Source organism: Lissotriton helveticus, chromosome 5_1 (genome assembly GCF_964261635.1).
Source record: "Lissotriton helveticus chromosome 5_1, aLisHel1.1, whole genome shotgun sequence".
NCBI lineage: Eukaryota > Metazoa > Chordata > Amphibia > Caudata > Salamandridae > Lissotriton > Lissotriton helveticus.
This window is the reverse complement of record NC_136065.1, coordinates 2,028,465,524-2,028,483,381: the sequence shown is the minus strand read 5'-3', so window position 1 is coordinate 2,028,483,381 and position 17,858 is coordinate 2,028,465,524. Positions and strand designations below refer to the sequence as shown.

The 17,858-nt window shown below is 49.7% G+C and overlaps 1 pseudogene; it reads right to left on the bottom strand.

Annotated features, from left to right (window-relative positions):
* Positions 1 to 400: 400 nt before the first annotated feature.
* Positions 401 to 17,858, bottom strand: part of LOC144753955 (E3 ubiquitin-protein ligase TRIM39-like) — a 487,783-nt pseudogene continuing 470,325 nt past the window's right edge.

Here is a 17,858-nt window from a genome sequence, read left to right as displayed (position 1 = left end):
GAACAATGCCCCTGAAAAGTGTGGGCTGCATCCTCACGCACCACAGTGTCCCTGAATGGGAAGAGAGCTGTATTCTAGGGGCATGCAGGTGGATGGGAGGGGGGCAGTGGGCAGACGTACTCCGCACTTACTGGCCCGTGCTCAGCAACACTCAAGTACAAAGAGGCAACACTGGTCCTGCGCCGCACAGCTTCTGAAACAAATGTTTGTTGGTTTCCAGTTTAGTGGATGATTGGAGTGTAAACAGAGACGGATATAGAAACTATACTTCTGTGCTAATGTGACTTTCTAGCAGCTTAAAACAATGAATAGAAACAATATGTGGTGGGGGGCACTGGATACGCTGTGGTTGTAGTGAGTCCCAGAATATATGATTACTAAGCTGTGCTGAGAGTTGTTCTCACTTTTGTTTCACTTGCAGGATCCGCAGCGTCCCCGCATTCCTCCCTCCGTCATTAGTACATGGATTGAAGAAGGGCCGCAGGGTTGAGGGGAAGGAGACCCCAGAGAAGGTGAAGAGCAGAGACCGGTCATCCACATTGTACACTGTGAGCCTGCCCGCCTCATATTCCAGGAAGAGACCCACAGCCCTGGGAGGAACACAGGGGTTCAGGAGGGTAGAAGGGGAGGTGAGAGCTTTGTATTTTCCTTCTCTGAGCCACACTGCCCAGTATCCATTCTTAGGTGTTAGTATGATCTTTCCGGTCCTGTTCACAGCCTCATCACACACACCCAGGCCGTCTTGTCCCCCACCTCCACCTCCCAGTAAAGCCTCCCAGAGCTCAGCCTCTCTCTCCCCAGGACAATGACAATAGGACTGAATCTCTGGGGCGTGTCAGCCACATATCGAGCTCTGTCTCCCAGCCTGATGCTCCTTCCATCCTCAGACAGGATGAGCCACCGATTTGCAGTGTCCGGATCCAGGGTCACCGCAGCTGCAAAACAGACAGAAGCAAAGATGAGCTTTGAAACTACCCGTCCACAATAAACATTTCAATCATATTCAGCTGGTCGCTGCATCAGCAACAGTGCTTCATTCAATACTGATGCACAACACCCGGCTGACGTCATCCCTATGTCAGCAGGACCCCGTCTAATCGTAGTAATAATATTGTATAATCATTGTTGCAGCTGTTTTCCAAAACACACTTCATGCTGCTGTATTTCAGTCTTTAAGTGCTGTAAATATCAGGTTATTATAGCTCACAGGTTGTAATAGCTCACAACTGAATCGGAAGTGGCACAGCTTTAAGTAGGATGGGTCCTGCCGGTGCTCAGCAGTGGCAGTTCTAAAAAACCAAGTGCCAAGACTGGTCCCTATCGGGCTCTCCAATTTTGCCCTCAACCTCAGTGTGAGAAAAAAAATCTAAACTCGCAGGCAGTACCAGCCATCACCGACCGGCCTTCCAAGAGACTCCTTTGTTTGATAATGATCTGAAATCCGCAGGGAACAGAATAGGTGGAGAGCAGAGCTCAGGCTCTAAATGTAACACCAGCTTCTCCATGTTTTTGTCATCAACGATAACTTTCTCAAATGAAAAAAGAAATGTGTCCAGTGAAGGAAAAGTGTAGAAGAAAGAATCAGGACCCAGTGAGAAACTGAGACTAAAGAAGTCTCTATTAAAATTGGGCTAGACTCACACACAACCTTGTCACTTTTATTCCGAACTGTGAGTCTGCCCAATGTTGGCGCCCGCGCTTTCTCTAATGCTGAGGAGCACGCAACGGGGTCATGTGATTGAGATACGTCAAGACGCGCATGGAGTCAGAGCGTGTCTTGTTTAAATAGATGAGATCTGCCCGTGTACGGCGTGCCGGGTTGAACTACCACTTAAAGTCCCTGGGGAGGAGCGGTAAGAGTGTGTTGGTTGTGAACGATGGCGGCAGGAATATTGAAGCCCCTTGGAATAGTTATGAGGCTGTGAATGAGGGTGAAGTAGAGTGAGTAATACATCACTCGAGGCCAGATGTAGGTAGGCCGTTACCGGTCGGTAACGGCCGAAAATACCGATTTTCGGCCGTTACCGACCTGTATTGAGCGTTCGGTATGTAGGTGACCAAAAATAGGCTGAATCGGTAAATTTACCGATCGGTAAATTTACCGATCAGTAAAATACCGATAACGGAATTTTACCTAGCGGTAATGTTACCGATCGGTAATGTTACCGATCGGTAATGTTACCGATCGGTAAATAAGGATAGGTAATGTTGCCGATCGGTAATGTTGCCGATTGGTAATGTTACCGATCGGTAATGTTACCGATCGGTAAATAAGGATAGGTAAAATTGAACATTGAGATGTAGGGAGGCTCAGAAATACCGATTTTGAGGGTCGGTATTTACCATGGATTCAAATCAGGTGGTAACCAGGTGCAGCCTATAAAAAAGGACCCAAAATGCAATTCAGTTTGCACAATGGCGGCATTCTATGTAATAGCAAGACGTCTATGGCTATGGGAGGAAGGAGAGAGGGAATGGCTGAGACAGGAGCAGGTCTACAGGCAGACGGTCACCCTGTTCATGCTGACAGAGGAGGAGATACTACAAAGGTACAGGTTGGCTCCAGACACCATCATGGAGCTCATCAGGGACCTTAAACCACTGTTGGAGCACCCCACCCCAAGGGCACATGCAATTCCAACACATGTACAGGTGCTGTGCAGCCTCCACCTGCTGGCGTCAGGGAGCTACCAGAGCGTGGTTGCTGTGGTGGGAGGGGTGACCCAGAGCAGCCTCTCAAGGTTTTTTCACAAATTCCTTGACGCCATGTTGCACAGGATGGAGCATTACATTTCATTTCCATCCACCCATGCTGAACTGGTACAAACGAAATCAGACTTCTACCAGATGGCAAGATTTCCCCATATCATCGGATGCATTGATGGGACACACATCCCCATTTGTCCCCCTGCTGCCACAGAATACATTTACCGCAATAGGAAGTCAAGCCACACCATCAACGTCCAGGTGATTTGTGATGCAAAGTACGTCATCACAGACCTTGTAGCTAAATTCCCTGGAAGTACACATGACTCCTATATATTTCAGAACAGCGGCATCTATGAACGGCTGTCAGCAGGGGAATTTGGCGAAGGATACCTCCTAGGTAAGACAGAGTCTGCGACAGCATTCACACATATTGCAGTGAGATTTACAAGTATGCATGTGAGTAATGTATTCCCATTTCCCTTTTAGGAGACAGTGCATATGCCCTACGTTCTTTTATCCTCACTCCCTACCTCAACCCCTCCACACCCAGCCAAAGGAGGTATAACCGGGCACACAAAAGTACAAGGAATGTGGTAGAACGGACATTTGGCATCTGGAAGAGCAGATTTAGATGCCTTCACAAGAGTGGAGGCGCAAGGCAGTATACCCCCACAACATGCTGCAAAATCATAGCTGCCTGTGCCATGTTGCACAACTTGGCTGTGAGAAAGGGTACAGAGGTGGAGTTGTCAGACTACGAGGATCATGACGACGACAATGCCGTGCCTGACATACAACCTGCTGGAGTCACAACACCAAGTGATGGGAGATACAGGCGTGAGGAAATAACAAGCAACTATTTCTGAGTAAGTAATGACACACAGACAGGTTGTGAATGGAAGTAAAGTATTTATCTGTTGGCACGAACTTACAGCACTTAGGTGCAACAAATCAAAATGTACAAAGGTGGGGACAACATGTCCAGGGTTACTTCACCCAAAATTGGAGAGTCACTTTTTCTGCCGCTTCCCAGACACACTGGGATTATCCCCACTGCCTTCCTCCAGGCTTGAAGGCTCAGCTGCGCGCCTCCGGCTCCTACGAGCAGGCACCACAGCACTACCCAAGCTGCTGCGGCTACTACTGTCCTCTCCTTCAGCCACATCCAGGGCAGGATTGTGAGCAGCATTAGTGATCATCATTGCCTCTAGGGCACTGGTTATTTTGGCTATGCCCCTTGTGACCTCTGCCGTATTTTGTGTTAGGCTTTCCTGCATATTGTTTCCTCTCCTGCATAGCTGTGCAGTGGCAGTGGCAAGGCGATTCAGCGCCCTGTTGGTAGCGCGGGTGTCCCTGCGCCTTGCGTTCTCGATGTGGTCCCTCTTATCGCACAGCTGCGTGATAGCAGACGTAATACCAGCAGCTAGGTTGTCATTCGATTTTACCATGTCCCTGTTGCTATTGGCTATATCATTAATGCCCTTCCCCATCTCTCCTACAGTTTGATTGAGGGCACGGAATTGCCGGTGGCATGCCTGGATGGATCTGCCCTGCATGCGCTGGATGCGCACCATGCTTCCTTCCAGCCCCCGGAAGACAGTGCCTTCTCCAGTGCCTCCTGCAGTGCTGGGCATGCGGCGACGTCTGTGCATGGTGTCTTGATGAGTGTTTGCCTGCAGTGCAGCATGAGGCATAGGTGGAGTTTGCTCAGCCTGATCTAATGCTGCCTCCATCAAGGGCAGTGTGGCCACGAGTCGCCTCCTGGCTGGTGGTGTTGCAGGTGCAGCCTGTTGCATTACTGGGGAAGTCTCCGGAGAGAATACTAATGCAGGTGATTGTGACAGGTGTGGGGAGTGTGGAAGGTCGGGGGTGAGGTCTGTCTCCTCCTCCTGTGCAATGCCACTTGTGTCCTCCTCATCTTGTGATGCTTGCACATGGCTTGGCCCTGCCTCCTCACTCTCCTCCCTCGCTGCTGCAGTCCCTGGTGTCGATGTGCCTTGCCTGGCTGATGGTGCCCCTAGGTGTAAATAAGCGTATGAACATTGATTGTTACTGTGTCACAGTGACTAAAAATAAATCTTTACACATTTAACTTTCATGATTCTGCAATACTTTCACTGCCTTGCTGATGTCTGTTCAGTTATACATGGTCTAATATATGGTGACTACATTTCCCATAATGCATTGCTCCTGTATAGTGCTAGCAGTACTGGACTGGGCTTGGCCTGTGCACAGAGGTTTAAGGGATGCTGCTTGGTATGGGGTGTTGTGCTGCGCATGCATCTTACCTTTTGATTTGGCTCGGGCTGAGCTGTCCACTGCTCCCAGTCCCACCACACTGTCTCGCTCGATGGTAGACGCCACCAACTCCTCCAGCTCAGTCAGGGGGGGTGCTGGATTCCTGCCTCCTCCAGTGACACCAGCCTGTTTATGCTGCTCTGCAAGCTTCTTCTTGGTTTGGCTCCTGAGGTCATAAAATCTTTTCTTTAAATCCTCCATGCTCCTGCTGGTGACTCCCACTGCATTTACCCTTTCCACTATGTGCAGCCACAGCTTTCGCTTAGCTGACTCAGCCAGGGTGAGGGACAGCTTCCCAAATAGTTGGGTGTGCACCCTGACCACCTCCTCAACTAGGACTTGAAGCTAAGTGTTGCTGAACTTAATTTTTCTCTTTTTCTCACTGCTGCTTGCCATTATTCCTGGGTTTTAAACACAAACAACTCTCTCCCTGCTCCTCTCTCTGTGTGCTCTGCTCTGCCTGTCTCCAGAACTTTCTAATGAGTTGCAGCTGGCTGGGCAGGCACTTCCTGGGAGGAAGGGGGAGGGTGGTTGCACCTGATTGGCTGTTGTGTTAAGTTTCACTTTTGTTTGCGGCACGTTTTTTTGTAATACCGATCGGTATTTACCGATCGGTATTTGCCGATCGGTATTTACAGATCGGTATTTCCAATGCATTCCTATGGGCCAAAAGGCCCATAGGAATGCATTGGAAATGCCGATCGGTAAATGCCGATCGGTACATACCGATCGGTAATACCGATCGGTAACTACCGATCATCCGATACCGACTTTTACCGAATCGGTAAATTATACAGATTTTTTACCTACATATCATTTTCCGATTTTTAAATACCGATTCGGTAAAATTCGGTATTTAAAAATCGGTAAAATGGATTTACCTACATCTGGCCCTCAGTTACCACGTTCAGGGAGTCGGTAGTGGCTGGCGCATGGCTGGAAATCAAAGTACCTAATGCCGCATAGCGAGGATGTCAAGTGTTGTTTTAAACTGAAGTGTGTCCGCGCCTTGAGAGTTCAGCAGGCTAGACATTGGGGCATACTTATCAGGCGGACTGAGGGAGAGTGTGTTGGTGGATGCATGGCATGGATGTTGTGCTAATTTCGATGCCATGATTTAGACACACTAAATGATATATGTATATTTCCACAGATAAAATTGTAAGCAATGACTGTGCTATATCAAGGAAATGAAAGAATATATGATATACATTCCTACGACTCAGTGGGAGCTGGTATGTGGGTCCATGACTCCTGCTAGGTAAATACCATGTATTTTAATACAGGACCAGTTGCTAATACCTAGTCTCTCGTGTGTTTTTTAATCCATACCTGTACTGAAAGTAGCCTGAGGTTGGGGGTGTTTTCTCTAAACACCCCCCTTTTGTACCGCGTGGGCTACAAAAGCATTTAATTTTAAAAACGTTGTTTACACATGCATGCAGGGACATTTGGCTTGATACCGGTATATATTGTAGCCCCAACCGGAGCCTGGAGAAAGACAAGCCTCCACAAGCTCCGCTCTTCTCAACCGTCATCCCCGCTCACTTCTGTTCCCTAATGCCACCAGATGAGTGCATTTCACTCGGCAAGCACAGAAACACCACATTCCTAAAACACAAGCCGAGATGAAAAACAAAACGTGTGCACCGTAACGAGCATAAATCGTCAGGAGAGAACTGGTACATGTAATAGGGCCAGTTGCCATGGGAGGAAGCCACAAAAAACACAGTGGATGGACAGAATGTAGAACAATGTCATACAATCACCCCAGTACAAGGATCTGGGCCTAAATCCATCCTTTTTTTGCACTCCACACCACCCTGGGTTAGACACTGGCTATATGCAAATCAGCTCTGACCCTGTGCCTCATGGGAACAGTCCAGTCCGAACTACCAAGCCATGTCTTTCCCAGACCGGAATCAAGCATCCAAGGACCGGTTTCTGGCTATCAGCCTTCATCAGCCTGGATAGCTTGACTCCAGTGGTGTGGAGAGCCTGGGACTCACGTCTGAGCATACCCAGCCAACTCGGGGTGAAAATTACAAAAAACACAGTGGATGGACAGAATGAAGAACAATGTCATACATTCACCCCAGTACAAGGATCTGGGCCTAAATCCATTGTTTTTTTGCACTCCACACCACCCTGGGTTAGACACGGGCTATATGCAAATCAGCTCTGACCCTGTGCCTCATGGGAACAGTCCAGTCCGAACTACCAAGCCATGTCTTTCCCAGACCGGAATCAAGCATCCAAGGACCGGTTTCTGGCTATCAGCCTTCATCAGCCTGGATAGCTTGACTCCAGTGGTGTGGAGAGCCTGGGACTCACGTCTGAGCATACCCAGCCCACTCGGGGTGAAAATTACAAAAAACACAGTGGATGGACAGAATGTAGAACAATGTCATACATTCACCCCAGTACAAGGATCTGGGCCTAAATCCATCATTTTTTTGCACTCCACACCACCCTGGGTTAGACACTGGCTATATGCAAATCAGTTCTGACCCTGTGCCTCATGGGAACAGTCCAGTCCGAACTACCAAGCCATGTCTTTCCCAGACCGGAATCAAGCATCCAAGGACCGGTTTCTGGCTATCAGCCTTCATCAGCCTGGATAGCTTGACTCCAGTGGTGTGGAGAGCCTGGGACTCACGTCTGAGCATACCCAGCCCACTCGGGGTGAAAATTACAAAAAACACAGTGGATGGACAGAATGTAGAACAATGTCATACATTCACCCCAGTACAAGGATCTGGGCCTAAATCCATCGTTTTTTTGCACTCCACACCACCCTGGGCTAGACACTGGCTATATGCAAATCAGCTCTGACCCTGTGCCTCATGGGAACAGTCCAGTCCGAACTACCAAGCCATGTCTTTCCCAGACCGGAATCAAGCATCCAAGGACCGGTTTCTGGCTATCAGCCTTCATCAGCCTGGATAGCTTGACTCCAGTGGTGTGGAGAGCCTGGGACTCACGTCTGAGCATACCCAGCCCACTCGGGGTGAAAATTACAAAAAACACAGTGGATGGACAGAATGTAGAACAATGTCATACATTCACCCCAGTACAAGGATCTGGGCCTAAATCCATCGTTTTTTTGCACTCCACACCACCCTGGGTTAGACACTGGCTATATGCAAATCAGCTCTGACCCTGTGCCTCATGGGAACAGTCCAGTCCGAACTACCAAGCCATGTCTTTCCCAGACCGGAATCAAGCATCCAAGGACCGGTTTCTGGCTATCAGCCTTCATCAGCCTGGATAGCTTGACTCCAGTGGTGTGGAGAGCCTGGGACTCACGTCTGAGCATACCCAGCCCACTCGGGGTGAAAATTACAAAAGACACAGTGGATGGACAGAATGTAGAACAATGTCATACATTCACCCCAGTACAAGGATCTGGGCCTAAATCCATCGTTTTTTTGCACTCCACACCACCCTGGGTTAGACACTGGCTATATGCAAATCAGCTCTGACCCTGTGCCTCATGGGAACAGTCCAGTCCGAACTACCAAGCCATGTCTTTCCCAGACCGGAATCAAGCATCTAAGGACCGGTTTCTGGCTATCAGCCTTCATCAGCCTGGATAGCTTGACTCCAGTGGTGTGGAGAGCCTGGGACTCACATCTGAGCATACCCAGCCCACTCGTGGTGAAAATTACAAAAAACACAGTGGATGGACAGAATGTAGAACAAGGTCATACATTCACCCCAGTAGAAGGATCTGGGCCTAAATCCATCGTTTTTTTGCACTCCACACCACCCTGGGTTAGACACTGGCTATATGCAAATCAGCTCTGACCCTGTGCCTCATGGGAACAGTCCAGTCCGAACTACCAAGCCATGTCTTTCCCAGACCAGAATCAAGCATCCAAGGACCGGTTTCTGGCTATCAGCCTTCATCAGCCTGGATAGCTTGACTCCAGTGGTGTGGAGAGCCTGGGACTCACGTCTGAGCATACCCAGCCCACTCGGGGTGAAAATTACAAAAAACACAGTGGATGGACAGAATGTAGAACAATGTCATACATTTACTCAAGTTAAAGGATCTGGGCCTAAATCCATCGTTTTTTTGCACTCCACACCACCCTGGGTTAGACACTGGCTATATGCAAATCAGCTCTGACCCTGTGCCTCATGGGAACAGTCCAGTCCGAACTACCAAGCCATGTCTTTCCCAGACCGGAATCAAGCATCCAAGGACCGGTTTCTGGCTATCACCCTTCATCAGCCTGGATAGCTTGACTCCAGTGGTGTGGAGAGCCTGGGACTCACGTCTGAGCATACCCAGCCCACTCGGGGTGAAAATTACAGAAAACACAGTGGATGGACAGAATGTAGAACAATGTCATACATTCACCCCAGTACAAGGATCTGGGCCTAAATCCATCGTTTTTTTGCACTCCACACCACCCTGGGTTAGACACTGGCTATATGCAAATCAGCTCTGACCCTGTGCCTCATGGGAACAGTCCAGTCCGAACTACCAAGCCATGTCTTTCCCAGACCGGAATCAAGCATCCAAGGACCGGTTTCTGGCTATCAGCCTTCATCAGCCTGGATAGCTTGACTCCAGTGGTGTGGAGAGCCTGGGACTCACGTCTGAGCATACCCAGCCCACTCGGGGTGAAAATTACAAAAAACACAGTGGATGGACAGAATGTAGAACAATGTCATACATTCACCCCAGTACAAGGATCTGGGCCTAAATCCATCGTTTTTTTGCACTCCACACCACCCTGGGTTAGACACTGGCTATATGCAAATCAGCTCTGACCCTGTGCCTCATGGGAACAGTCCAGTCCGAACTACCAAGCCATGTCTTTCCCAGACCGGAATCAAGCATCCAAGGACCGGTTTCTGGCTATCAGCCTTCATCAGCCTGGATAGCTTGACTCCAGTGGTGTGGAGAGCCTGGGACTCACGTCTGCGCATACCCAGCCCACTCGGGGTGAACATTACAAAAAACACAGTGGATGGACAGAATGTAGAACAATGTCATACATTCACCCGAGTACAAGGATCTGGGCCTAAATCCATCGTTTTTTTGCACTCCACACCACCCTGGGTTAGACACTGGCTATATGCAAATCAGCTCTGACCCTGTGCCTCATGGGAACAGTCCAGTCCGAACTACCAAGCCATGTCTTTCGCAGACCGAATCAAGCATCCAAGGACCGGTTTCTGGCTATCAGCCTTCATCAGCCTGGATAGCTTGACTCCAGTGGTGTGGAGAGCCTGGGACTCACGTCTGAGCATACCCAGCCCACTTGGGGTGAAAATTACAAAAAACACAGTGGATGGACAGAATGTAGAACAATGTCATACATTCACCCCAGTGCAAGGATCTGGGCCTTAATCCATCGTTTTTTTGCACTCCACACCACCCTGGGTTAGACACTGGCTATATGCAAATCAGCTCTGACCCTGTGCCTCATGGGAACAGTCCAGTCCGAACTACCAAGCCATGTCTTTCCCAGACCGGTATCAAGCATCCAAGGACCGGTTTCTGGCTATCAGCCTTCATCAGCCTGGATAGCTTGACTCCAGTGGTGTGGAGAGCCTGGGACTCACGTCTGAGCATACCCAGCCCACTCGGGGTGAAAATTACAAAAAACATAGTGGATGGAAGAATGTAGAACACTGTCATACATTCACCCCAGTACAAGGATCTGGGCCTAAATCCATAGTTTTGTTGCACTCCACACCACCCTGGGTTAGACACTGGCTATATGCAAATCAGCTCTGACCCTGTGCCTCATGGGAACAGTCCAGTCCGAACTACCAAGCCATGTCTTTCCCAGACCGGAATCAAGCATCCAAGGACCGGTTTCTGGCTATCAGCCTTCATCAGCCTGGATAGCTTGACTCCAGTGGTGTGGAGAGCCTGGGACTCACGTCTGAGCATACCCAGCCCACTCGGGGTGAAAATTACAAAAGACACAGTGGATGGACAGAATGTAGAACAATGTCATACATTCACCCCAGTACAAGGATCTGGGCCTAAATCCATCGTTTTTTTGCACTCCACACCACCCTGGGTTAGACACTGGCTATATGCAAATCAGCTCTGACCCTGTGCCTCATGGGAACAGTCCAGTCCGAACTACCAAGCCATGTCTTTCCCAGACCGGAATCAAGCATCTAAGGACCGGTTTCTGGCTATCAGCCTTCATCAGCCTGGATAGCTTGACTCCAGTGGTGTGGAGAGCCTGGGACTCACATCTGAGCATACCCAGCCCACTCGTGGTGAAAATTACAAAAAACACAGTGGATGGACAGAATGTAGAACAAGGTCATACATTCACCCCAGTAGAAGGATCTGGGCCTAAATCCATCGTTTTTTTGCACTCCACACCACCCTGGGTTAGACACTGGCTATATGCAAATCAGCTCTGACCCTGTGCCTCATGGGAACAGTCCAGTCCGAACTACCAAGCCATGTCTTTCCCAGACCAGAATCAAGCATCCAAGGACCGGTTTCTGGCTATCAGCCTTCATCAGCCTGGATAGCTTGACTCCAGTGGTGTGGAGAGCCTGGGACTCACGTCTGAGCATACCCAGCCCACTCGGGGTGAAAATTACAAAAAACACAGTGGATGGACAGAATGTAGAACAATGTCATACATTTACTCAAGTTAAAGGATCTGGGCCTAAATCCATCGTTTTTTTGCACTCCACACCCCCCTGGGTTAGACACTGGCTATATGCAAATCAGCTCTGACCCTGTGCCTCATGGGAACAGTCCAGTCCGAACTACCAAGCCATGTCTTTCCCAGACCGGAATCAAGCATCCAAGGACCGGTTTCTGGCTATCACCCTTCATCAGCCTGGATAGCTTGACTCCAGTGGTGTGGAGAGCCTGGGACTCACGTCTGAGCATACCCAGCCCACTCGGGGTGAAAATTACAGAAAACACAGTGGATGGACAGAATGTAGAACAATGTCATACATTCACCCCAGTACAAGGATCTGGGCCTAAATCCATCGTTTTTTTGCACTCCACACCACCCTGGGTTAGACACTGGCTATATGCAAATCAGCTCTGACCCTGTGCCTCATGGGAACAGTCCAGTCCGAACTACCAAGCCATGTCTTTCCCAGACCGGAATCAAGCATCCAAGGACCGGTTTCTGGCTATCAGCCTTCATCAGCCTGGATAGCTTGACTCCAGTGGTGTGGAGAGCCTGGGACTCACGTCTGAGCATACCCAGCCCACTCGGGGTGAAAATTACAAAAAACACAGTGGATGGACAGAATGTAGAACAATGTCATACATTCACCCCAGTACAAGGATCTGGGCCTAAATCCATAGTTTTTTTGCACTCCACACCACCCTGGGTTAGACACTGGCTATATGCAAATCAGCTCTGACCCTGTGCCTCATGGGAACAGTCCAGTCCGAACTACCAAGCCATGTCTTTCCCAGACCGGAATCAAGCATCCAAGGACCGGTTTCTGGCTATCAGCCTTCATCAGCCTGGATAGCTTGACTCCAGTGGTGTGGAGAGCCTGGGACTCACGTCTGCGCATACCCAGCCCACTCGGGGTGAACATTACAAAAAACACAGTGGATGGACAGAATGTAGAACAATGTCATACATTCACCCGAGTACAAGGATCTGGGCCTAAATCCATCGTTTTTTTGCACTCCACACCACCCTGGGTTAGACACTGGCTATATGCAAATCAGCTCTGACCCTGTGCCTCATGGGAACAGTCCAGTCCGAACTACCAAGCCATGTCTTTCGCAGACCGAATCAAGCATCCAAGGACCGGTTTCTGGCTATCAGCCTTCATCAGCCTGGATAGCTTGACTCCAGTGGTGTGGAGAGCCTGGGACTCACGTCTGAGCATACCCAGCCCACTTGGGGTGAAAATTACAAAAAACACAGTGGATGGACAGAATGTAGAACAATGTCATACATTCACCCCAGTGCAAGGACCTGGGCCTTAATCCATCGTTTTTTTGCACTCCACACCACCCTGGGTTAGACACTGGCTATATGCAAATCAGCTCTGACCCTGTGCCTCATGGGAACAGTCCAGTCCGAACTACCAAACCATGTCTTTCCCAGACCGGTATCAAGCATCCAAGGACCGGTTTCTGGCTATCAGCCTTCATCAGCCTGGATAGCTTGACTCCAGTGGTGTGGAGAGCCTGGGACTCACATCTGAGCATACCCAGCCCACTCGTGGTGAAAATTACAAAAAACACAGTGGATGGACAGAATGTAGAACAAGGTCATACATTCACCCCAGTAGAAGGATCTGGGCCTAAATCCATCGTTTTTTTGCACTCCACACCACCCTGGGTTAGACACTGGCTATATGCAAATCAGCTCTGACCCTGTGCCTCATGGGAACAGTCCAGTCCGAACTACCAAGCCATGTCTTTCCCAGACCAGAATCAAGCATCCAAGGACCGGTTTCTGGCTATCAGCCTTCATCAGCCTGGATAGCTTGACTCCAGTGGTGTGGAGAGCCTGGGACTCACGTCTGAGCATACCCAGCCCACTCGGGGTGAAAATTACAAAAAACACAGTGGATGGACAGAATGTAGAACAATGTCATACATTTACTCAAGTTAAAGGATCTGGGCCTAAATCCATCGTTTTTTTGCACTCCACACCCCCCTGGGTTAGACACTGGCTATATGCAAATCAGCTCTGACCCTGTGCCTCATGGGAACAGTCCAGTCCGAACTACCAAGCCATGTCTTTCCCAGACCGGAATCAAGCATCCAAGGACCGGTTTCTGGCTATCACCCTTCATCAGCCTGGATAGCTTGACTCCAGTGGTGTGGAGAGCCTGGGACTCACGTCTGAGCATACCCAGCCCACTCGGGGTGAAAATTACAGAAAACACAGTGGATGGACAGAATGTAGAACAATGTCATACATTCACCCCAGTACAAGGATCTGGGCCTAAATCCATCGTTTTTTTGCACTCCACACCACCCTGGGTTAGACACTGGCTATATGCAAATCAGCTCTGACCCTGTGCCTCATGGGAACAGTCCAGTCCGAACTACCAAGCCATGTCTTTCCCAGACCGGAATCAAGCATCCAAGGACCGGTTTCTGGCTATCAGCCTTCATCAGCCTGGATAGCTTGACTCCAGTGGTGTGGAGAGCCTGGGACTCACGTCTGAGCATACCCAGCCCACTCGGGGTGAAAATTACAAAAAACACAGTGGATGGACAGAATGTAGAACAATGTCATACATTCACCCCAGTACAAGGATCTGGGCCTAAATCCATAGTTTTTTTGCACTCCACACCACCCTGGGTTAGACACTGGCTATATGCAAATCAGCTCTGACCCTGTGCCTCATGGGAACAGTCCAGTCCGAACTACCAAGCCATGTCTTTCCCAGACCGGAATCAAGCATCCAAGGACCGGTTTCTGGCTATCAGCCTTCATCAGCCTGGATAGCTTGACTCCAGTGGTGTGGAGAGCCTGGGACTCACGTCTGCGCATACCCAGCCCACTCGGGGTGAACATTACAAAAAACACAGTGGATGGACAGAATGTAGAACAATGTCATACATTCACCCGAGTACAAGGATCTGGGCCTAAATCCATCGTTTTTTTGCACTCCACACCACCCTGGGTTAGACACTGGCTATATGCAAATCAGCTCTGACCCTGTGCCTCATGGGAACAGTCCAGTCCGAACTACCAAGCCATGTCTTTCGCAGACCGAATCAAGCATCCAAGGACCGGTTTCTGGCTATCAGCCTTCATCAGCCTGGATAGCTTGACTCCAGTGGTGTGGAGAGCCTGGGACTCACGTCTGAGCATACCCAGCCCACTTGGGGTGAAAATTACAAAAAACACAGTGGATGGACAGAATGTAGAACAATGTCATACATTCACCCCAGTGCAAGGACCTGGGCCTTAATCCATCGTTTTTTTGCACTCCACACCACCCTGGGTTAGACACTGGCTATATGCAAATCAGCTCTGACCCTGTGCCTCATGGGAACAGTCCAGTCCGAACTACCAAACCATGTCTTTCCCAGACCGGTATCAAGCATCCAAGGACCGGTTTCTGGCTATCAGCCTTCATCAGCCTGGATAGCTTGACTCCAGTGGTGTGGAGAGCCTGGGACTCACGTCTGAGCATACCCAGCCCACTCGGGGTGAAAATTACAAAAAACATAGTGGATGGAAGAATGTAGAACACTGTCATACATTCACCCCAGTACAAGGATCTGGGCCTAAATCCATCGTTTTTTTGCACTCCACACCACCCTGGGTTAGACACTGGCTATATGCAAATCAGCTCTGACCCTGTGCCTCATGGGAACAGTCCAGTCCGAACTACCAAGCCATGTCTTTCCCAGACCGGAATCAAGCATCCAAGGACCGGTTTCTGGCTATCAGCCTTCATCAGCCTGGATAGCTTGACTCCAGTGGTGTGGAGAGCCTGGGACTCACGTCTGAGCATACCCAGCCCACTCGGGGTGAAAATTACAAAAAACACAGTGGATGGACAGAATGTAGAACAAGGCATGTCTTTCCCAGACCGGAATCAAGCATCCAAGGACCGGTTTCTGGCCCAGATCCTTGTACTGGGGTGAATGTATGACATTGTTCTACATTCTGTCCATCAACTGTGTTTTTTGCAATTTTCACCCCGAGTGGGCTGGGTATGCTCAGACGTGAGTCCCAGGCTCTCCACACCACTGGAGTCAAGCTATCCAGGCTGATGAAGGCTGATAGCCAGAAACCGGTCCTTGGATGCTTGATTCCGGTCTGGGAAAGACATGGCTTGGTAGTTCGGACTGGACTGTTCCCATGAGGCCCAGGGTCAGAGCTGATTTGCATATAGCCAGTGTCTAACCCAGGGTGGTGTGGAGTGCAAAAAAAACCGATGGATTTAGGCCCAGATCCTTGTACTGGGGTGAATGTATGACATTGTTCTACATTCTGTCCATCAACTGTGTTTTTTGCAATTTTCACCCCGAGTGGGCTGGGTATGCTCAGACGTGAGTCCCAGGCTCTCCACACCACTGGAGTCAAGCTATCCAGGCTGATGAAGGCTGATAGCCAGAATCCGGTCCTGGGATGTTTGATTCCGGTCTGGGAAAGACATGGCTTGGTAGTTCGGACTGGACTGTTCCCATGAGGCACAGGGTCAGAGCTGATTTGCATATAGCCAGTGTCTAACCCAGGGTGGTGTGGAGTGCAAAAAAAAACGATGGATTTAGGCCCAGATCCTTGTACTGAGGTGAATGTATGACATTGTTCTACATTCTGTCCATCAACTGTGTTTTTTGCATTTTTCACCCCGAGTGGGCTGAGTATGCTCAGACGTGAGTCCCAGGCTCTCCACACCACTGGAGTCAAGCTATCCAGGCTGATGAAGGCTGATAGCCAGAAACCGGTCCTTGGATGCTTGATTCCGGTCTGGGAAAGACATGGCTTGGTAGTTCGGACTGGACTGTTCCCATGAGGCACAGGGTCAGAGCTGATTTGCATATAGGAAGTGTCTAACCCAGGGTGGTGTGGAGTGCAAAAAAAACCGATGGATTTAGGCCCAGATCCTTGTACTGGGGTGAATGTATGACATTGTTCTACATTCTGTCCATCAACTGTGTTTTTTGCAATTTTCACCCCGAGTGGGCTGGGTATGCTCAGACGTGAGTCCCAGGCTCTCCACACCACTGGAGTCAAGCTATCCAGGCTGATGAAGGCTGATAGCCAGAAACCGGTCCTTGGATGCTTGATTCTGGTCTGGGAAAGACATGCTTGGTAGTTCGGACTGGACTGTTCCCATGAGGCACAGGGTCAGAGCTGATTTGCATATAGCCAGTGTCTAACCCAGGGTGGTGTGGAGTGCAAAAAAAACGATGGATTTAGGCCCAGATCCTTGTACTGGGGTGAATGTATGACATTGTTCTACATTCTGTCCATCAACTGTGTTTTTTGCAATTTTCACCCCGAGTGGGCTGGGTATGCTCAGACGTGAGTCCCAGGCTCTCCACACCACTGGAGTCAAGCTATCCAGGCTGATGAAGGCTGATAGCCAGAAACCGGTCCTTGGATGCTTGATTCCGGTCTGGGAAAGACATGGCTTGGTAGTTCGGACTGGACTGTTCCCATGAAGCACAGGGTCAGAGCTGATTTGCATATAGCCAGTGTCTAACCCAGGGTGGTGTGGAGTACAAAAAAACCCGATGGATTTAGGCCCAGATCCTTGTACTGGGGTGAATGTATGACATTGGTCTACATTTTGTCCATCAACTGTGTTTTTTGCAATTTTCACCCCGAGTGGGCTGGGTATGCTCAGATGTGAGTCCCAGGCTCTCCACACCACTGGAGTCAAGCTATCCAGGCTGATGAAGGCTGATAGCCAGAAACCGGTCCTTGGATGCTTGATTCCGGTCTGGGAAAGACATGGCTTGGTAGTTCGGACTGGACTGTTCCCATGAGGCACAGGGTCAGAGCTGACCCTGGGTGGTGTGGAGTGCAAAAAAAACGATGGATTTAGGCCCGGATCCTTGTACTGGGTTGAATGTATGACATTGTTCTACATTCTGTCCATCAACTGTGTTTTTTGCAATTTTCACCCCGAGTGGGCTGGGTATGCTCAGACGTGAGTCCCAGGCTCTCCACACCACTGGAGTCAAGCTATGCAGGCTGATGAAGGCTGATAGCCAGAAACCGGTCCTTGGATGCTTGATTCCGGTCTGGGAAAGACATGGCTTGGTAGTTCGGACTGGACTGTTCCCATGAGGCACAGGGTCAGAGCTGATTTGCATATAGCCAGTGTCTAACCCAGGGTGGTGTGGAGTGCAAAAAAAACCGATGGATTCAGGCCCAGATCCTTGT